Source organism: Kogia breviceps, chromosome 3 (assembly GCF_026419965.1).
Source record: "Kogia breviceps isolate mKogBre1 chromosome 3, mKogBre1 haplotype 1, whole genome shotgun sequence".
Classification (NCBI taxonomy): domain Eukaryota; kingdom Metazoa; phylum Chordata; class Mammalia; order Artiodactyla; family Physeteridae; genus Kogia; species Kogia breviceps.
The window spans coordinates 156,030,306-156,052,467 of record NC_081312.1 but is presented as its reverse complement, the minus strand read 5'-3'; the positions used below and the strand labels follow the sequence as shown (position 1 = coordinate 156,052,467).

At 47.8% G+C, this 22,162-nt stretch overlaps 1 long non-coding RNA gene across 1 annotated transcript in view; it reads right to left on the bottom strand.

Moving 5' to 3' along the window:
- Window positions 1-4,197: 4,197 nt before the first annotated feature.
- LOC136793855 (uncharacterized) overlaps window positions 4,198-22,162 on the bottom strand; it is a 66,376-nt gene continuing 48,411 nt past the window's right edge. The window contains exon 5 of the long non-coding RNA XR_010839862.1: window positions 4,198-5,903. This is a non-coding gene — a long non-coding RNA (uncharacterized lncRNA). The remainder of the gene's footprint in view (window positions 5,904-22,162) is intronic.

Genomic DNA, 22,162 nt, shown 5'->3' with positions numbered 1-22,162 from the left:
GAGACAGAGGCAGTACATGGTCTTATGACTTAGCCAGGGAAGACGGGCTGCAGTGAGTTGTGGAGCTGCGGGGATAAGATCAATGGAGCAAAGCTCGGGTGGACAATCAAAGGTCTGTCCCAAGCCTGCAGCCCATGGGTGTCCAGTCCTGCACATGGCACATGCCTGGGGTCTCTCCTTCTGGCATAGTCGTGACCTGTGTAAATAATACAAGGGTTGCCCTGTGACTGTCACCCCTTTCCCACTTGGTGGCCTTGCCATCTGGAAGGGACCTTGGAATGGAGTTCGTTCTCCTGGGAGAGTTTTCTGAGTTTGACATTGTGTTGCCTTGATAGCTTCCCTTGACCCTTGTTGCCCCCAGAAAGGGCAGAGCCAACCCCAGATATACACTGCTTAGGGTTGTTGAGAGGATGAAATGAAATACTATATGAAGATGAGCTGAGTCCAGCAGCACCTACATTCTGTAGATGTTATCCAAATGAAAGTATCCTTACTTGCATGATATAGTTATTTAAAGAACGTGCTAAGTTTAAAATTAAAAGGCACCATTGTGACTGCCACTGTGTTAATTCCAACTCTTCCCACCCTCTGAAGCCCTTCTCTTTCCAAACCTTTGGCCCTTATTTCCTTGAATCGGATGTGACTTTCCTCAGAACTCCAGAGCTTCCCGTCGCCTGCCAGGTTGGACTCCAACTAATTAACCGGATGTTCAAGGTGCTGTGATTGACCCTGATCTTATGCCTCCAGCCTCATTTTACGCCATCACCTCACAGTGGGCTTTTTGCTGTTCCCCAACCACGTCCTTGCTTCACATCTTCCTACCTTCACAAGCTGTTCCCTTCACCTTTCAATCCATGCCCGCTTCTCTGCTCCTAGGCAGAGGTCAAAAGTCACTTTTCTCAGTCTTCCCCAGACAGAGCGAAGGGCCCTCTTCAGCATGTGGGTCAGTATCAGCCCTGGGTTCTCGTTTCCTTGAGCTCAGAGACTGAATCCCCTCCTCCATCCAATGGCTCGAGCCATCCCTGGCAAAATGGTCTCATCAATGCCTGTGGGATGAATCGAATGATAATGAAAAAGCCCCATGCAAGTGAATCCCATGGAAAGGTTATAAGACTGTATAATATATATATTTACACACACCCAGCTGTGAACATCATTTGGACTAGGGAAGCAAGACGAGAGGAGAGGGGTCTTTGAGCTCTTTCCACCTGCCAAAGCATTAGCTAGTAGATTGGCCATGGGGGAGAGCAAGGAGTTGTATCTTTAGACACCCTCCACGTTTGAACATTCCAGAGTACCTTCCTGGTTTCCAAGCTCCTGTTTAATGTTACAGAGACCATGGCACCTGCTGTGGAGATAAGGATTATGGGATCCCCACAGCGGGCAACTGCTTTCATGGAAGAAGAAATGAACCACTCCGTTTTCTCTTCTGTCACAGTTTGGGTCTTTGGGGGCTGTTGACCAGGTCCTGCGGGTCCAGCGGTTGGTCAGTTGCCAGTTTCACCCTCCTCCTGCTGCTGAGGACTCCTATCCACTGGCTGCAAACACCTGCTTCTGATCTGCACCACATCCACGTTCTGATCTAGCTTCAGAGACAAGAGAGCTGGATCCTTGGCATTTTGGCTGAGTTTCAACCTGGGCTCTGGTTTCCTACGTGTAAAACAAGGGAGTTGGACGACATAGGAACACGTGTGTTGTCACCGTATAGTCCTAGGTTCCCCAAATGGCTGACCCTAGGGACTCTGGAGTGAGCTCAGACCATCACAGGTCAGGGCTTTCCTTCTTCCCACACACCTGGCCTCCTTGAACTCACCTCCTCGAGTCCTGGGACTGGCTAGATTGTTCCATTGCCCAGAGACCCTGATTCCGTTTGTTTTTCTGAGCCCTGGACCTTGATACTTCACCTTCAAGGGTCAGAAGGCTGGGACTGTATAATCGCTTGGTCCTGGTTTCCAAAGCCCTGTGGGGTCATCAGATGGTGCCTCCTCTATAGGACACAGATGGAGCAGAAGCTCCACAGGACAGGACTTGACTGGCCTGACCCTGGAGAAACCATCCAAGTGGCCCAAGCCATGCACATTTGGGACATTAGTTGAAATAGCTGCCACCTGGTGGGCATTTCCTGCGTCAAGGTCACTGTCGGTGATTGTGTTCTCTTGTTAATGATATCAGCGGCACTTCTGTTGAATTCTCTGTGCTTAGGGTTCTTTTAACCCTTACTACAGCCCTGAGGTAGTATTGTCAGGACAGTCACAGCCATTCTACAGATGTGGAAAGCGAGGCTCTGAGAGGCTGGGTGGCTTACACAGAGCCAGTAACCGACAGTCAGGATTTAAATCCAGGCCAATTAACTACAAGGACCATGCTCTTAACTTTGTACCATATATCTACTTTAATCCTCAGAACAACCCTTTGAGGTAGCTATTAGAATCCCCACTTTGCAAAAGAGGAAGCTAAAATTTAAGAGAGTTTAAGAGACCTGCTGAAGGCTCTGTCACCAGGAAGCGCCGGACACGGGATTTGAACCTAAATATAAGCATACACACTTTCCATCACTCTTCTCGTTTAACTCTCACAGCAATCCTGGGAGTTAGGTGGTACTATCTGTTTCAGAGATCAGGCACCAAGGCTCAGAGATTCAGTCATTTGCTAAAGGTCACACAACCAGGAAGTGGGTGGCAGGCAGTTGGGATCCAAGTTGATGATCTTTATACAATGCAGTACTTCACACAATGCACTGCTCTGTAGAAACCCATTCCTGAAAGCTGGCTGTTATTCTTGGTTTCATCCTGACATAGAGAAACATGTTAACCTCTCCACAACTGAAGCCATGTCAGTAGTGTTTGGTTTCCAAAGAGTCTGTGTACGGATCAGTGTGGATGGTCAACCGTCAAGAGGCAAGAATCTGACACGATGGGCCAGTGAGCTTGGATGCAGCAGAGCTCACCGTTAGACCCGAACCCCACCCTGGCCTCATCCCATCAAGGCCACACAGCACAGTGGACACATCCAGCTCGAGCAGATTTGCAGCTGATGGGTCCTGGCCTGGGGCCAGCACCTCTGGAGGACCAATCCTGGCAGGAGGAGGAGACTCAGAGTAGGGACTTTATGAATGGCATGTGGGTGTGAGCTTAGACCCAGAGCCCAGGAGGAGGAGAACGTGTCGGGTGCCCTGCCTCAGACCTGCAAGAGCTGTTGGGTAAAGACTTTGCTAACTTTGGTTTATTTATTCATTTTAAAATTTAACTTTATTTAAACATTTCATTTTTTTTTTTTGGAAAATTGCAAAGAATCCACGACTTTCTATAGCGATCCAGGGCTGCATGTCTCCATTTGAGTGTGCAGAAACAGAAAAGCCTTGCCAAATGTCAAAAGGAGAGACTTGGGGAGAGGCCGGAGCCAAGCAGCAGGGCACGGAGAGGCTTTGACCTGGAAATCCAAAGTCAGTTTTCTTCCTGCCCCTCAAAACTTCATCAAAATGTCGTTGCCAGCCAGTCACATCCCCTTATCACTTTTCCAGCCAGCTTTGTAACTCTAAATGTTGGACGGAGAACTGATAAGAGTAGGTGATTGACACTCACAGCTTCCAGAAGCCCCGAGGGTCACCTGCGTGTTGGGGAAACCTGCTGCTCCAGCTTGGATGGCCAAGGGCAGCAGGGGATCCTAGGAGGAGGAAGGAGGACCACGCGGGCATCCATCGGGGGCCCTGGGCTGTGCTCCCTGCCGGAGGATGCTGGAGCAGCCTTGGGGTTTTGTTCTCGGGGAGGTCTTCACTTGCCTTATTCAAAACGTGCTCTCTGTGACTGCATTTGGGGTCTCCCCCATGAGAACAGCGGTGGAGTGTTTGGGGTGCTTATTCCTGAGGCTTCCTCATCATAGTTGGGAGGTAATAAAGAGGCTAAAAGGCTTTGGAATTTTAGGCAATCTTACTTTAAAAAAAAAAAAAAGAGAGAGAGAGAGAGAGAGCAGGAATTTCCATCTGATTCGTGAGAAAGTCCCATCCCAGACATTTTCCTCAACAAATGACAAACACTCACTAAACTCAATTTATAAGGACCATATGTTAACACAGGACGTTTCATGGTACTAACTAAATTTATCTTCTTTCTGTTATATTAAAGATGGTTATTTATTATGTTGTTGATTCAGAATTATCCTTTAAACTTTGCTTATACTAAAGCAAACAATAAATCTCTGTTGAATTGGCAAATGATTTAATCGAGTGACACAAAGCAAGTCTAACTACATCTACTTGGAAAGACAAAATCGGGCATTAATATTCCCTTAACTACAAATGCTTCTATTTCCTGGAAGGTGAATACAGATTAACAGGCAGTGGATTGCATCTTGACTGAACAGGTATGGTTTGTTTTTTTTTTTTTCTACAATGAAGTATTATGATCTTCCTTAAAGAGTAAAGTAGAGTTTTAAAGTTACATTAAGATGCTACATTAAAACAGTGGTTCTCAAATGTAGCTGCACGTTGGAATCATCTGGGAGCCTTGAATGATCCCGATGCGTTGTCAATTACATCAGAATCTCCGGCATACGGTTTGGGCGTGAGTAGAGTGTGAACCAAGGCCTCTAGTGTTCACGTGGGGGGTCTCTTCGCTCTAATGCAGTGCTGTACAACCTTGGGTGCTAGACATTTGATGCCTGGGTCCCACTCGCAGAGATTCTGATCTAACCAGTCCAGGCACGGCACGGTAGCTGTGCCCAGGTGACCCAATCTATAGCTATAATCTGGTCGTCTGACGGCCCGTCTTCTAGCCCTGGCTGAGACCTTGACTCCTGTTATGACTCGAGAGAAATCTTTAACCTTTATCATGTCTCAGTTTCCTTTTAAGCTCAGTAGAACCTGGGGGCCAATGTCGGAGTGAATGTCCCCTCCCGGCCCTTCCTGCTCTAAGAGGTGGCTGAGACCCCCTCTTCTTTTACCAGAGGGGACTCAGCACTTGGAGGTCTCCACTCTGGGTCCAGGAGTATGGAGAACGGTTCCAGAGGCCGTGGGGTGGACGGGCAGAGGCTGCTGGAAGGAGGAGACAGCACAGCCCAGAGACTCAGTACCTCCTTTGGACAGAAGGAGGACAGCTAGGGGCTGGCCAGACAGGGAAGGGGCTGTGTAGAAAGGGGGCTGAGAACTCCCCATCCTCCTGCATGGCATGTGATGCTGGAAGCACCTGGTGGTCACCTGGCAAGACACTGTAGAGCACAGAACAATGCAAACAGAGCATCGAGCTTTGCAGTCAATTCTCCAAAGGTGTTGGGTTGTTTCCACAGCTCCTCATAACTCTGGCTTTGTTCAGCGTGTTTCCAATTTTTTTTTTTTTTTTTTTTTTGCACCGGTCCAAAGACATACATGTGGCAACATAGAAAAATACCTTGGATTAGCCTTTGGATTATAAGAATATTAATGATTAAAAGTATAGCTCATATTTCTTTAGGGCTGATGGGGAACATCTCTGTGCAAAGCCCCTTACTTTTAAATTTTAATAATTTTTAAATTTTCTTTTGAATTACTTCCTTTAATTGTCATACTCACAGTCTGAGCTAGGTACTACTGTTATCATCTACAGTTTACAGTTGGGAATACAGGGGTCCGAAGAGGCTAAGTACCACGCAGCGGGTCACACAGGAGGTGGCAGAGTCAGAATGTGAACCCAGGACTGTCAGATCGTGAGGGCAGGGCGTGTAACCACTGCACGTACTAGCCGGAGCGACCTTGGACGGACGGCAGAAGTCAGACCTCAGTTCACAGATGCGGCGACAGGCGAGAGAGCGAGCGGATGGACATTTTCACTTACAGAACATCAGTGGATCCCTCTAGAGAGTCCTGAGAGGCAGGTTTCAGGGTCACACACATTTTGCAGATGAGGACACCGCCATCCAAATAGATCACCTGCCTAAGGACACAGTGCCAGTGAGTGGAAGGGTGGGGACCGAGTTCACCTCTTCCAGATCCGCGGCCCATGACCCTTCCACCCCTCGTGCTACAGAGATTGGCGGGCTTTGTCGACCCTATTCCCCCCTGAATCCCGGCATCTGGCATGCGTGATACGCGGCACACGGTGGGCTCACGATAAAGATATGCTGACGAAAATCCTCCCAGACCTGCTGGGCACAGAGGCAATGTGAATCCCGGCACCCCACCCCCACCCCGTCCTCCACCAAACGCAACCTTTAGAAATTCAAGCTTGTGTGTCACCTCCCCAAGAGGAGCAGAGGGCCTTTGGTGGACGTGTCCCACCTTTGGACCCACTCTTCTGGGTGTATTCACCTCCTGCACCCAGATACTGAGTCAGGGACAGCACGATACATAGCTCCCGGCAAGTACCAGAGGCGACCTCAGCCGTAAGAGAGTGGGGACCCTGGGTGGTGATTCAGGAAGTCTGTCTGGTTTAAACCCAGGTATTGACCCAAGCAGATCCGGGGTCACGCCCAGCCTCAGCTTCCCCTTTGCAGATGTAGATAACTTTTCTGTCACTACACATCTTCTCCCCAGGCCTGGGAGCCTCCCCAGGGCTCATCGCCTGGGGTCAGGGATAGGGGAGGGCCCCGTGCCCAGCACTGTCTACAGAGACCCAACGGGGCATGCAGCCACCCCCCCCACACCCCCCCCCCCGCCGCTTCCCCTCTCTGCTCCAGGCTGCTGCCTGATAGCCCATGAAAAGGAGGCTTATTTCTGGCTGGAAAAAGCCCTGAGGCAGCGGATTTCAGTGTGAGTAAGCGATTCCAGGAGCATTAAGGGGAATGCAGTCTTGTCTGGAGCGCACAAAGCTGCCCGGGTTAGATTTAAAACGAGGAGGAAGCCTGGGCTTTCTCAGGGGCCAGGCATGCAGCCCCGAAATTAAATCCCTGCAAAAGAATGTCCTCATCTTTATGGATGCAGGAAGAGGCCAGTGTTTCATAAAAAGAACGAGGGACAGCAAAGCCAGCTTCAGGAAATTCCCTTCATCCCGGATGGAGATCTAAACAGCTCAGATCCCAGGCCCCTCCGGCCTCCAGCCCTCACCCCACGGCAACCTCTAGGTGAACTTGCTCCGTCTGAATCTGGGGGAAGGAGCCCCTCCCATTTCTGTTATCATTGATATTCATGGCTGGGAGAGAAGAGAGCAGGAGCAACATCTATTATTTACCACTCGTGCATTGCGTGCACATTATCTTGCTTAATTCACTCTTTTACCTCCTTTACAGATGATGAAACTAAAGCTCACAGAGGTCTCTGTCCCTGGCTCAGATCACACAGCTAGTGAGAGGCATAGCCAGGCCTCCAGTTAAATATGCCCCTGCTAGGAAGCCTTTCCTGCCCCCGGGACCACGCCCACCCCCCCAGCCCACTATATCTCCTGCAACACTCCCCTCTGTCCAATATAAGTCCAGGGTTTATTTGTCTGCCATAAACAGGAGAAAGTGAGCTTCTGGAGGTCAGGGCCTCCAACTCACCTCCATATATTTAGCTTTTAGCACAATGCCAGCCACAGGGCTGGCGAACAGTTCATGTTACCGAATGGATCCTGTGCCCCTTATGTGGCCTCACGAGGTCACGGATTCTGACGACCAGAAAAAGAATCGCCATGACAGCAGCCAACATTTGCATCTTGCTTATCAGCATTTTGGTGCCAGAGGCAAATCTGATTCTTGCAACAGCCCAAAGGCCCCAATCATCAGGTCCATTAAGTGGCCAGAAGTCCCAAGCACAGGATCAGGGAACCCACAGGGCGTGCTTAGGCTCCTCGGTGAAAAAGCTGGAGCAGAGGCGCCCCTCAACTCTGCCAATTCCAAACCCTACATGACCGTAGACAATTCTTTATTTTAACTCATCAATAAACAAATACTCATATACCTCTTGCTATGTGCCAGGCAGTGTTCTAACCTGAGTGGCAAATATTAACCTATTTATTTATTTATATAATTAAAAAATTTATTTATTTTTATTAATTTTTATTGGAGTATAGTTGCTTTACAGTGCTGTGTTAGCTTCTGCTGTACAGCAAAGTGAATCAGCTATACATATACATATACCCCCTCTTTTGGGGATTTCCTTCCCATTTAGGTCACCACAGAGCATTGAGTAGAGTTCCCTGTGCTGTACAGCAGGTTCTCATTAGTTACCTATTCTATACATAGTATCAGTAGTGTATGTGTGTCAATCTCAGTCTCCCATTTCATCCCACGCCCCCCTTCCTCCTTGGTGTCCATACATTTGTTCTCTACATCTAACACTACCTTGTTTAATCCTTAAAAATAACACAAAGAGGAATGCACTATTAAAATCATCTCCATTTTACTTCTGAGGAAACTGAGGCAGAGAGATGTTTAGGAATGTGGCTTAACGCCATACAGCTGGTAAGGGGCTGAGCTTTCACCACTTGGCTACACTGCCTCTCCTTCAAAGTGACTATTCATAAGCCTCTGCTCCGTGCCAGGCACTGGGTCTCACTTCATTTCATCTTTATGGCAGCTCCTGGAGCAGATCTAGGCATCCCTAGCAGAGTCTCAGAGTTATGTAGACGGTAAGCGATAGAGATGCATTTGGGCCACGTCTACCTGATTCCAGAGCCCGGGGTCTGTGCTTCCTGTGGCCCGGAGCTGGCTTCTCACTCATTTTCCTGTGGTCCAAGGGGCTGTGTCCACAACCACAGGTCACACCCTTGGCTTTGACTCGGATGTGCTGTCGTGAAGATGGGGTCGGGGGCTGGGGTTCACTATGAAGCCAAAGCTTCTAAATTAGTAGGATTAAAGCAGAGTCCCTAATTGGGGGGCACAGTCTGGGGCTTTGGGAGTGGCTGGAGTGGTGCACCAGCAACCTCTGCAGTCAGGGCTCTGGTGCCAGGCGGATGAGAGCGCCTCCATTTGAGTGGGGAGGGAGCTTAGGTGGGGGGGCCCAGTTCCCTGGGCCTGTAACCCCTAGGAGCAGGGTTGGCTCCACAGCGCCATGCTAAAAAAGGCCTCAGGCTTGGTTAGACCCTCCGCTGTCACCAACTTGAAATTCTTAATTTTTAACAAGGAACCCTGCATTTTCATTTTCCACTGGGCCCTGAAAATTACATAGCCAGTTCTTCCTCCGAGGGGAGCCTCCTACTGGTGCTTTCATTTGAATCTGAAGCACGGTTTCCTGGTACCAAGCACGTTTTTGCAGCCAGGCACCCAGAGGTGCCCAGAGGCACCCAGAGGGTGGTCGCTGAGAGCGCCCTGTGTATCAGCCAGGGAGGAGGTCTTGGAGCCCGTGACAGTGGAACGTGGTGAGGGAACTGGGGCTTCAGGTCTAAGTCATCTCTGTCTCCCTGCAGCCGAGCCTGGGAACCGGTGGTGGAAGAGCCACGTGGCAGATGTGCAGGAAATGGAGATAGAACGGTGACATCCTCCAGCCTGCAAGACGGCTGCACTCAAAATGCATCTCACCGCCACACCCTTGTCCCTTTATCTTTCCTCTTGTCACCTGAAGCTGCTTACTTGCCATTCCTAGGACTCAGTTTCCCCATCTTTAATTGGCCATATAGACCTAGATGAAAAGGCAGCTGGGTGTTCACTGTCCAACAGTGGGACAGAGCTGTCTAGGGACGAGAGCAAAGCCCAATTCATAAAAAAAAAAAACGAGGGACTTCTCTGGTGGTCCAGTGGTCAAGACTCCTTGCTTACAATGCAGGGGGCACAGGGGCGATCCCTGGTTGGGGAGCCAAGATCCCACATGCTGCGCATTGGGGCCAAAAAATAAATAAATAAATAAAAACAGTCACAGTCTGATTACACAGACATTCTACAACTGAGCATTAAAAACAAACTCTTGCATTGACAAGAGAATGGGTTATTTCACAAATCATATTGCTACATATCTGGAAGAAAATAAAGCCAGACGTACAACCTCACCCTATGTGAAAATAAATTCTTTGTGTGCTAAAGATCTAAATGAGAAAAAGTACAAAAATATGAGAAGTAAAAAATGGAAGTTTAAAAAAAAATAACCTTGAGAAAGGGTTGGTTCTCATAAGCAAGAAATATATATTTAATAGCCATGAAGAAAACGTTGTCAGAATTAACTCGATAAATATTTCAAATTAGGGATGGCCAAGACAAAGACACCTGGAAAAGATGAAAGACAAATGCCAGTCTGAGCCGGTGCTGTCTGGTAGAATATTCTCTGGTGGAGGAAGTGCTCTATCCTGCCCTGTCCAATACAATAGTCACTAGCCATACACAGCGAGTGGGCCCTTGCGATGAAGCTAGTGTGACTCAGGAAATGAATTTTAAATGAAATTAAGTTTAAATTGGTTTAGGGGACTTCCCTGACGGTCCAGTGGTTGAGACTCCATGCTTCCACTGCAGGGGATGCAGGAACTGAGATCCGACATGCCGTGTGCAGCGGCCAAAAGGGGGGAAAAAATTGGCTTAAATATATATAGCCACAGGTGGTTGGTGACTGCCATGATGACGAGTGAAGACCTGAGCAAAAAAATGCCTAAAACTTTTTATGACAGACAAACCCCTAAAAAACAAACTCCTACCAAATAATAAGAACAAGATAAATAATTCAGAAGGGGAAAAAATTAAGGACATAGAGAAGACGTTCCTAAAAGAGGAAATGTAAATGGAACGTAGGCGTTTGCTCAAGTTCACTAATCATCAGGGAAATGTAAATTGAAATAAAATGATATATCAGTGTTCGCACATCACATTGACAAAGCTTAAGAAATTAGTACCACCCAGGGCTGCCAAGGGTGTGGAGAAATGGCAAGTCATACATTACTGGTGAGTGTCAATTGCTACAAGTTTTGTGGAAAATTATCCACAATTATTATTCAATTATTGCAGTTGAAACGGTGCATACCTTTGATGTGGACAACCTACTTCTAGGAATGATCTTATGAGATCAAAAGCAATAATACCTCAGAATTGATGACTAAAGAAATATATTACATGGCTCTTTGTATAGCCCTAAACTGGAAACAATCTTAGTATTCACCAACAAGGGAACTGGGGGGAGGCACTACTCATTTTTTTTTTCTTTAAAATCCCCAGGTGATTCTGATTGATCAGGTTTGGACCAACAGAATTACATGTACCGTAACTGAGGTACCCAAATCTCTAAGGAACATTTAGGTTGTTTCCAGCTTTTTGCTGTTTTTTTTTTTAAACTTTTAATTTTAGAACAGTTTTAGACTAACAGAAAAATTTCAAGGATTTTACAGAGTTCCCATACCCTCCAAACAAAATTTCTCCTATTATTGATGTCTTACTTTATATGACACATTGTTAAACTTAATGACCCAATATCAATATATTACCATTAACTGAAGTTCATTTTATTGAGGTTTTCTTAGATTTTATCTGTGTCCTTTTACTGTTTTAGGATTCTATTCAGGAAGAATATTTTTACAGCTAAATCTTAGAGCGCATTTTAAATTTGTTCCTTAGGATGAAATTCCCCAAATTGGAATGGTTGGATTTAAGGGTACACATATTTTTGAAAGCTTTTTATAAGTATTGCTAATTTATCCTCTTCTGACTTATTTTAGTTGATTATTTTGTTTCTCCATTGTGCCAGCTACCTATTTCTGTATAACTAATTGCAAAATTTGGTGGCTTAAATGACAACAATCATTTATTTTGTGCACAAAGCTGCCATTGAGGCAGGGCTGGGTGGATATAACTTATCTCTACTCCATGCAGTATCTGCTGGGGTGACTCCACCTGAGACCAAAGGATCCACTTTCAAGATGTCTCACTCATGTGGTTGGCAAGTTGGTGCTGGTGAACAGCTGTGAACTGACCTGGAACACTTACATGTGACCTCCTCATGGGGGCTTCCTTGCCTTCTTCACAGCATGGTGGCTGAGTTCCAAGAACCAGTGTATTGAAATTGCCAGGAAGAACATGTATCACTTTCTATAACTAGCTTTGGAAGTCCTACAACATGGCTTCTACTGTAGTCACAAATCCAGATTTAAGAGGAGGAAACACAGACCCCATTTCATTATAGGAGGAATGTCAAAGTCATAGAGTAAGATCATGTGGGAGGGAAGATATTGTTGCAGTCATCCTTGGAAAATATAATCTGCCACATGTTAATCCTGGCAGCCAAGTTTCACAACTTTTCTAGAGCATGACCTCTGATATGATTTTTCCAGTGAAAAGAGTTTTGAGTTGTTAAAACCCAAGCCTATGCCAGAATTTCATACTTTTAACAGGGATTTGAAGAATGTTAGCACTTCTGAGGTGGAATAGGCAGCCTTTTATCCCAGTGGTTTCCAACATTCTTTCATGGCACATAGTAACATTTGCCTCGCACATGGGGGTTAACTGAGGGGATTTGGAGACATCTGCAGGGCTATGTGAAAAAGCGATGTAAGCTCAAAATGGATTAAAGATCTAAATGTAAGGCCAGAAACGATCAAACTCTTAGAGGAAAACATAGTCAGAACACTCTATGACATAAATCACAGCAAGATCCTTTTAGACCCACCTCCTAGAGAAATGGAAATAAAAACAAAAATAAACAAATGGGACCTAATGAAACTTAAAATCTTTTGCACAGCAAAGGATACCATAAACAAGTCTAAAAGACAACCCTCAGAATGGGAGAAAATAGTTGCAAATGAAGCAACTGACAAAGGATTAATCTCCAAAATTTACAAGCAGCTCATGCAGCTCAATAACAGAAAAACAAACAACTCAATCCAAAAATAGGCAGAAGACCTAAATAAACATTTCTCCAAAGAATATATACAGATTGCCAACAAACACATGAAAGAATGCTCAACATCATTCATCATTCGAGAAATGCAAATCAAAGCTACAATGAGATATCATCTCACACTGGTCAGAATGGCCGTCATCAAAAAATCTAGAAACAATAAATGCTAGAGAGGGTGTGGAGAAAAGGGAACACTCTTGCACTGCTGGTGGGAATGTAAATTGATACAGCCACTATGGAGAACAGCATGGAGGTTCCTTAAAAAACTACAAATAGAACTACCATACGACCCAGCAATCCCACGACTGGGCATATACCCTGAGAAAACCATAATTCAAAAAGAGTCATGTACCAAAATGTTCATTGCAGCTCTATTTACAATAGCCAGGACATGGAAGCAACCTAAGTGTCTGTCATTGGATGAATGGATAAAGAAGATGTGGCACATATATACAATGGAATATTACTCAGCCATACAAAGAAACAAAATTGAGATATTTGTAGTGAGGTGGATGGACCTAGAGTCTGTCATACAGAGTGAAGTAAGTCAGAAAGAGAAAAACAAATACTGTATGCTAACACATATATGGAATCTAAGAAAAAAAAAAAGGTCATGAAGAACCTAGGGGTAAGACAGGAATAAAGACACAGACCTACTAGAGCATGGACTTGAGGATATGGGGAGGGAGAAGGGTAAGCTGTGACAAAGTGAGAGAGTGGCATGGACATATATACACTACCAAATGTAAAATAGATAGCTAGTGGGAAGCAGCCGCATAGCACAGGGAGATCAGCTCAGTGCTCTGTGACCACCTAGAGGGGTGGGATAGGGAGGGTGGGAGGGAAGGAGACGCAAGAGGGAAGGATGTGGGGACATATGTATACATATAACTGATTCACTTTGTTATAAAGCAGAAACTAACACACCATTGTAAAGCAATTATACTCCAATAAAGATGTTAAAAAAATTTTTTTAAAAAGCATTGTATTTTCCTTAGAGTACAGTTAAGATAAAATATTAGAGAAAATAATAAATATTGGATTTGTATAAAACTTAAAATATTTTCAATTTTCTTTTTTTTTCTTTCTTCTTTTTCTTTTTTGGCCACATAGCATGGCATGTGGGATCTTAATTCCCCAATCAGGGGAATGAGAACCCGTGCACCCCGCAGTGGAAGGGCAGAGTCCTAACCACTGGACCACCAGGGACGTCCCTCAAGCTTCTTAATGAGAAACTTGAGTGTGCATCTATTTTTTTAATATTCAGGTTTTACATCTGAAATGGCAATATGAAACTTCTGATCAAGATGTTTAAACTCAAATCACTGACTAGAAATTTTCCCACCCAGGTAAATAATAAACAATTAAGAACAACAACAACAACGATGAAATTAAGAGCAATTGTCACGATTTGAAATTATGCTTAAATAACCTAACAGTCCTTTCTTTTCTTTCTTTGACACCTGTGCTGCTGAAATTTTGGGGGGGGTTAACATGAAGGGATTTTGAGTCAAACTTTTCTATATCAAATTTTTGAAAAATCAGTGAAGTTCTATTTTGCAAAAGTGTACCCATGGTTAGAGCCGTCACCTACAAATACCGGAGAGGTATTGCCTGGAGCTTCCTGCTCCTCACTCCTACCATACAGCTACCATATATCTGGTCTGTGAAAGGCAGGCCAGGCTCAGCACCACAGTAGATGCCCAGGTAGGAGGGCACCTCTCCGCAGCACTCAGGGCTTGCAGCCTGGGGAGACTGCTCTGGGACTCCAGCCCGCCAGCCCTGCCTTTCCAATACCTTTCAGGCTGCAAAGGCCCCACCCAATGCATAAATTACACCCCCAGCAAATACCCAATGCACGTTTGCTGGAAGTGAATTTGAGTTCTGGCAAGAAGCTCCCTGATGGGGACATAGGATGTGCAAAGTCCAGGTCTTTCCCTCCAGGAGCAAAAATGTGGAATGCCTCCAAATGGAGTCCATAATTGACAAAGCCCTGGCCGATCTGTTCTTGAACACAGCAAAAGAAACTAAGCAGCAGAGCAGTCCAGCAATCGGCCACTAGAGGGTGAACACTTGAAGCTCTTTTTGTGATGATTGTAGAGGGCACAGTTTGCTTTAGTCAGGCCTGTTATTAGCTTTGTCATACCGAAGGTCACAGATATTTCATAACAGAGACATCTCCTATTATCTGAGGCCACAGGCTGGGGCCTGGCTGCCTTTGTATAGTGGGAACATGATAGGGGAAAACAATAGGTTTTCCAATGGGTTCATTCATGCATTCCTCTGTCCATCCATCCAGCCAGCCATCCAGCCAGCCAACCATCCATTCAGCCAGCCATCCAGCCATTCATTCCAGAAGCACTGACTGAGTTCCTACTATGGGCTGGGTCTTTGCCGGGTGCTGGGGAGGGAGAAATGAATCAGAGCCCTCCCTGCCCAAGACTTTCTCAGTCCGGGGAGACAGAGAGTGTGTCACAAGCAGCCAGTGACCCTACAGCCTTGGGACTGTGTGACCTCAGAGGAGGGCACAGGCCACGACTGTGGCTGGACCAAAGGCACCATGATGTGTGATGTCCCCCTACTTCCAGACCTTTCCCCATGGCTTCTACACAGCGAGGACCGGTCACCGGGGAGCATAAGAGTGGTCAACAGCCTTCCTGGAATGAACTTGCACCGGGAGAACGCCACGCCAATCTGTGCACACTGGCCCCTACGCCTCCCTCCTCGGTGGGAACCGACTCCGATCCAGCCCCAGCCTGGCATTCCTGTCCCTTGTCAGTGTAACTTCAGCGGGCCTTGGTAGCAAGACCTCTCCGGGCTTGGCTCCCTGGTCACATCTGTGGTCCCTGCTGCCTCACTCTCCCACCTCCAGGTGTTAGAAAGCTTCTGAGCCAACCGGTTTGTATTACCATCACTGGTTTATTGAGCAGTTGTGACTCCTCAGGATATGAACGTGACATGCATTTGCTCTATCTTTTTTCTGGGAACTGCCCTGGCTGTGTCATGGTGAAGGCCTTTCCCTCTGGGTAGCGGCTCCACTAGGGAAGGCTCAGCCTTCTTCCAGAAAGTTCAGTCACTTGCAATTAGGAAGAACTCAGCTCTGTTCCCTTGAAAATGCAGATCTCTCACATCTATTTAAAGCTCTTTCTCTTTTCCCCCAGAGCTGGTGAGACTGAGAGCGCCAAGGGTTTAGGATCAGGGCTGGAGGCTGGGTTGGGGGAGGGGTGGGGGGAGGGCCCTCACCATCCTGGCACGTCCCCTCGGACTGGATGGGGAAGGAGAGAGGGGAAGAAGACAGGGGTTTGCTTCACATACACACAGCAGTTGTCCCTTTGCCTGGCTAGCACCCCCAAGCCTCCAGCAACAACTAGGCAGGATCCATTGTCCATCCTCTTGGTGGTCAGAAGGAAGGATCCTGGCCTGTCTTCCTGCCTGTGGCCCCGTTACACCCTCTCCCTCCAGAGTCCCTCCCAGCCCTGGTCACACGGGGAGGAGGAAGTCTGGAGACCAAGCAGGTATCTAACCAGGGAACCAAATCTAGTCTTTTCGCTCTGAAAACAGCCCCCCAGTTCACATGTTCTCTTGGGACTGCCCTCCTTTTCCTTGGGGAGGAAACATACCCCGTTTCCCACTCTCACAGGAAAGAGGGAGACAGAATGCTCTCTCTTCACAAATGCAGCATGTCCTCAACAGCTGCTTTCCTCATTTCCTGTCCTCCCATCTGTCCCAGAGGCTGGGGGTGGTAATAGTCTGGGTCGCCAAACTGGTACCTCTAAGTTGGCTCTGCTGCCAGGTGACTGACCCAGCACTGGAGGTTCCTGGACTTCACCTGTGCGGTAGTTTTGCTACCTCTTGTTCTCGGCTGTGGGCTTTAGCGGTCCTCTCAGAGCAACAAGAAAAACCTGGTTAGGCACTGTATACCATTGCGACACTGGCCTGGGTCCTCAGGGGTCCTTTATAAAGGAGTGAGGAAGCCATCCCGGCCTTCTGAGTCCAGACGTGCTGCTGTGTCTCCGCGCCACCCATCTCTCTGGACCTCAGCTCCGTAGCTCACCCACCGCAGTGGCTCAAGGGCAGCGGGAACGGGGTGGGTGAACTGCGCGTGCGGGTGTCACCGCGTGCTAGTAATTTGGCCCCTTTAAAAAACACGGGTCCTAAGACAACTGGTTCAAAAGTAGTTTGCGGAGGGGCTGCGTTCAACTGGGGGAGGGGCAGAGAAGGAGGAGGGGCAGGAGGTGCAGCCTCCTCTCTCTTTTTTCCCCCTGGCTTCAAACCTGTATATGCCCCACAAGCAAAATACAGCCCTGCAGCTAAGGACCCCTGTCCTCGGAGGGCGCCATCTATTGCTACAGGACACTTCCAGGGCCCTGAAGGGGCTGGGGTACAATTCTGCTGCCCCTACAAGATGGCAAGGCACCCCATCCCAACCAGCACAGGGACTGCATGTACATTCTGAAGGCTTCTGTCCATCTGAAGTCTTGGCCTTTTAAGCTGTTTGAGTGCTGGGAGGCGATCTCAGTGTGGGCTCAGGGCCCCTTTCCCATCTGGAGAACACTTTGTGGAGCTGGGGGATTCCTAAAAGCTTGCAGTGAAGCTCCCAAGCTCTGGCCTTCTGTCTTGGTTTCTTGGCTGGGCCATGGACCCTGCCTCTGACCTTGGTTCCCTCCCCAGGAGCCCTCCCCTGGGGTCTGCTGGCACTTGCCATTCACCTACAAAACCAGCTGTGTCTGTGGCCAGGCTTCCCTCATGCCTATACCCTAGTATACCCTAGCCCCCCTAGGGCTACTCAGATGCCCTCTGGGACCAAGCTTAGAGGACCCATCTCTTCATCTCTCCATATGCTCCATGTCCAAGCCTAACTCACTGTGACAGCAAGAGCTGGTGTCCTCTGGAGAATCCTGTCCTTCCAACCTCCAGGCCACTGTCCATGGTCCCAGCCTCCAGCCCTGTAGCAGGTCTATTTTGCTGCAGAAGCTCGTCCTAGGGGCAGGGGCATGCACAGGGCCGGACTGAGCTCTCTTGGGTCTTCCACTCAACTCTATTTTGAACCTGTCTACCAGCTTGGCCTGTATTCCTCTGCCCTTCTATATCACGGGATTGTACTCTCACCATTCTGTTTGAGCTCACATTCTCCATGACATCCTGTGCAGCACCCCTTATCACAGAATGTTCTGGGGCTTCCGTGGTGGTGCAGTGGTTGAGAGTCCGCCTGCCGATGCAGGGGACATGGGTTCGTGTCCCGGTCGGGGAGGATCCCACATGACGCGGAGCGGCTGGGCCCGTGAGCCATGGCCGCTGAGCCTGCGCGTCCGGAGCCTGTGCTCCGCAACGGGAAAGGCCACAACGGTGAGAGGCCCGCGTACCGGAAAAAAAAAAAAAAAAAGAATGTTCTGTAGACCCTTTTCAGGATTAGCCACAGTTATACTTGGAATTCTGCAGACTATGCATTTGGTGCTGCGTAGGGGAGACAGAATGTTGGGGTTCACCTTACCTATTGCTATGTCTGCTGGATGAGCATCTATACCCTAGCAGAGGCCCTTGTGTCAAGTGCAGGAGCTGTTAGTTCTGATAACCCAGGGCTAGGAGTCTCAGCAACCTCTCCTGATCATCCAGGAGATCCCAGAGGCAAAGCTTTCTGAACTGGGGCAGATTACTTTGCTTATCCTGCTCGATCAAGTGTTCCACTGATTATTATGGGATGTGAGCTGTTATGGTGATGGGAAAGGCCCTCAGTTGGGAAGGGGTGGTGAATGAGGCTGAAAGAAAGACCTCGGGAAAGCTCCGCCTCTGAGCTAAGTTCAAAATCTCACTCTCTCTCTACTCATGGTGCTGGGGACCATTGGCGGTAAAGAAAGTCTTAAGGATCTGGGAGCCAGACGGCCTCTGAATTCCCTGCATTTACCTGGCAGAGATGGCTGTCCCCCCTCACCCCTTCCTCATCTCTATCACTCCTCCTCTCCACACCGCTCCCCAGCCCCCGGCCCTCAGTCCCCTCTGGGATGATACACTTACCCGAGCGGGCGCATCTCCTGGTTTCCCGTTGCCTGTTCTGCGGTTGCAGCTCTAGATGCTCTGCTGTGTCCAGATGTAGGGGTCTGCTACGAGAGCCCTAGAGTCAGCCCCTCATAAGGAGTATTTTCTTGACTCCTGCAAACATTCCCATTCCTGGAGAGTTCACTGATTTCAGTGAGTGTCCTGCATGTCAGTCACTTCCAGTCTGTTTCCTGGTAGAAGGACAGGCATTTGGGCAGCCTCTGCCTTTCTGACTGGTCTTCTGTCTGCCCCCCTTTACCATCCTCCATAGCCTGTGGTTCCTGCCAGTCCCAGGACCCGCAGGAGCCCCGCCAGCCCTAAGTGCTTCTCTTTGTAATTTTTTTAATTTTTGCGGTACGCGGGCCTCTCACCGTTGTGGCCTCTGCCGTTGCGGAGCACAGGCTCCGGACGCGCAGGCTCAGCAGCCATGGCTCACGGGCCCAGCCGCTCTGCGGCATGTGGGATCCTCCTGGACCGGGGCATGAACCCACGTCCCCTGCATCGGCAGGCGGACTCGCAACCACTGCGCCACCAGGAAAGCCCCCCTAAGTGCTTCTCTTTAATGACCTGCAGGATTGCCATGGCAATGAGAGATGCTTTTAACCTGTAAAGTGGTGTCTTCGTTAAGCTCCTCTTGGAAACCACTTGAGCTGGAGTCTGCCAGCTGCACCTTCAGGCGAGCCCTATAATATCACAGAGCCTCTCTGGGTGAGATTCCAAATGGAAAAGTATCTTCAGAGCCTCTGAGGATAGCTGTCTAGACAGAGGGCCTGGATTTTTTTTCCTTTGAGGGAGGGAAATCTGGAACACTTCAGATCTCCCAGCAGCTACTCTTGGCTCCATTTCATGCCTCTGCATACAGCAGGTGCTCTATTGATGCTGGTTGACTTGAGTGGGCTGGACTTCAACATCAGACTGCTTATTGATTTGAGTCATTGCCCATTTTAAAATTGTGTATTTATTTATTTATTTTGCTATTGAGTTGTAGGAGTTTCCTATGTTTATGTTTGTACTTTACTGCTGCTTCCCTGAAGCATCCTTTCAGCCTCTGAAGGAAGTGAGAGAAGGAGGTGATGGCTGTGTCACATGACCAGAAGCAAGGGGTGGGGCCCTAGCTCCTTCCTGTCAAAGTCCAGGACAGCATGAGCAAACCCTTCCGTGTAGTGGGCAAGCTGAGAAACACAGAGGTTGGTCACAAGGTGAAGCAGGTGGGGTGATGCTGTTCTGGTCCTGGGGTTCCCGTTGAAATCGCTGTGCCTGTGTTCAGGCAGTGGGTTTTGTATTTCTAGGGGCAGGTGCATTCACCCCGTGCTGAGATGCTGGAAGCTTTGCGGGAAGAGGGCAGCAGCTGTGGAGGAGGGATGACAGAGAAACTGATGACACCTTCGATTCCTTGAAAATAAGTGCCTACATAAGAGGGACTTGAGAAATTCTCAGAGGAGCATATAGCTGGAGGTTGGGTAGCAGGGTTGGGGGCATGAGGCTGGAACTGGTATCCATGGCCGTTGGTGCAGGGTGTTTTCAGGGATGCTGTGATGGTTCCATTCTTCATATTAGAAAAGGTAGCTCTCCATCCAGGCTGGTGGTACTGTGCACCTGAAATGCTACCATCTAGGAAGTCTTTTGGCATAAGGCTAACATCTCAGAATGGGTAAAACCTGAATACCAATAAGGACCTCTTTTGTGTCATGGACTTAATCAGAATGTTTTCTGAGGATGGATTTTAGGAAAAGGAGCAAGGAAGAGATAGCATCTAAAGAGGGCTGATGGGGGGCTTCCCTGGTGGTGCAGTGGTTAAGAATCGGCCTGCCAATGCAGCGGACATGGGTTCAGTCCCTGGTCCGGGAAGATCCCACATGCCGCAGAGCAACTGAGCCCATGCGCCACAACTACTGAGCCTGTGCTCTGGAGCCCGTGAGCCACAGCCACTGAGCCCGCGCGCTACAGCCCGTGCTCCGCAACAAGAGAAACCACTGCAATGAGAAGCCCATGCACCGCAACGAAGAGTAGCCCTCACTCGCCACAACTAGAGAAAGCCCACACACAGCAACAGCAACGAAGACCCAACGCAGCCAAAAATAAATAAATTAAATAAATAAATTTATTTTAAAAAAATAAAGAGAGCTGATGGGGAGTGGAATACCTTGTCTGGGGAAGATAATTACTGGGCAGATATTATTTTCCCTATGATACATATTTTCTGATTATCAAAGTAAATACAGATTCACTGTAGAAATATTGGAAGAGACAGGAAAGTGTAAAGAAGAAAATAAAAATAACCTATTTGTTCTATCCCAGGGATAACTGTTGTGGACATTTTGGTGTATCCTTCTAGATTTTGGTTAGGTGCACGCACTCTGGCATCAGATTAACTTGTATTGGGGAATGGTATCAATAACTACCGCTCTCCTACCTCACAGAACTTTCCCTTCGGGTCCCTGGAAATCTCATTTCCATAGTGTCCTTGTCACTAGTGCTGGTCTTCAGATGTTTCCGGGATCCCTGTTTGTGCGATTGCACTTCCGGGCTCCCTTGCGAATCAGTGGGACCATGTCATCTGTTTTGGCCAACGAATCATGAATGAGGGGCATGTACCATTTTCGGGCAGGAGCTGTAAGTTGCCAGTGCAAGACTTACTGGAGTTCTCTTTGCCACCTCTCTTGACAAATTTTCTTTCTATGGAAAATGGGATGATAATAATACCTACTTTATCATGTTCTGGGAAGGATTAAATAAGATAATGCAAGTAAATCCTTTTGAAGTGTGCCTGGCCCATGGGAGGGGCCTCCACAATGTTACCTGCCATGTTATTATTGTTAATATTGTTGATCACTGATAGCAGTTCAGCGATCTCACTCGCAAAGGTTTTTTTTCAATTCCATTCAAAAGTGACTGAGCTTGTTCTGAGCTTGTTTTCTTTTTCAATTCCATTCAAAAGTGACTGAGCTTTGTCTCTTTGTGACTGTGATAGGCACAAAAGAGGGCAGGAAAAACTTCCTGTTCTGTGAGGTCGCAGTCTAGAGCAGGGCAACCAGATAGGTAAACATCTTGACTTCCAGGTAGATGATGGTAAATATTCTGGAACAGAGAAATAAGCAGAGATCAAGGTCTAGGGGAAGAATCCCCAGCCCCACTCTGGGTGGGGCTGAGAGAAACAATCTACCTGCCTGGCTGTCTTATTTCTGTGTCTCTGCTGATCGAGCTGACGTATAGTCAAGCTGCGGTTCACCAGTTTGGCTGGGTTATTTTAGGAATGATTCTGTAATAGTTTTGCTTCTATGAGTACAGGGAGAGCTTAACAAATGTCTTTCCTAACCTACAGTATGTCTCCTGATGTACCCAGAGACACTAATTGGATACTAAGTGCTTGCTTTCCTGCTGAAGGAAATGTCAGGTTCTAATAATATTCCATTATTAGGCCCACATAATTTCCTGCCT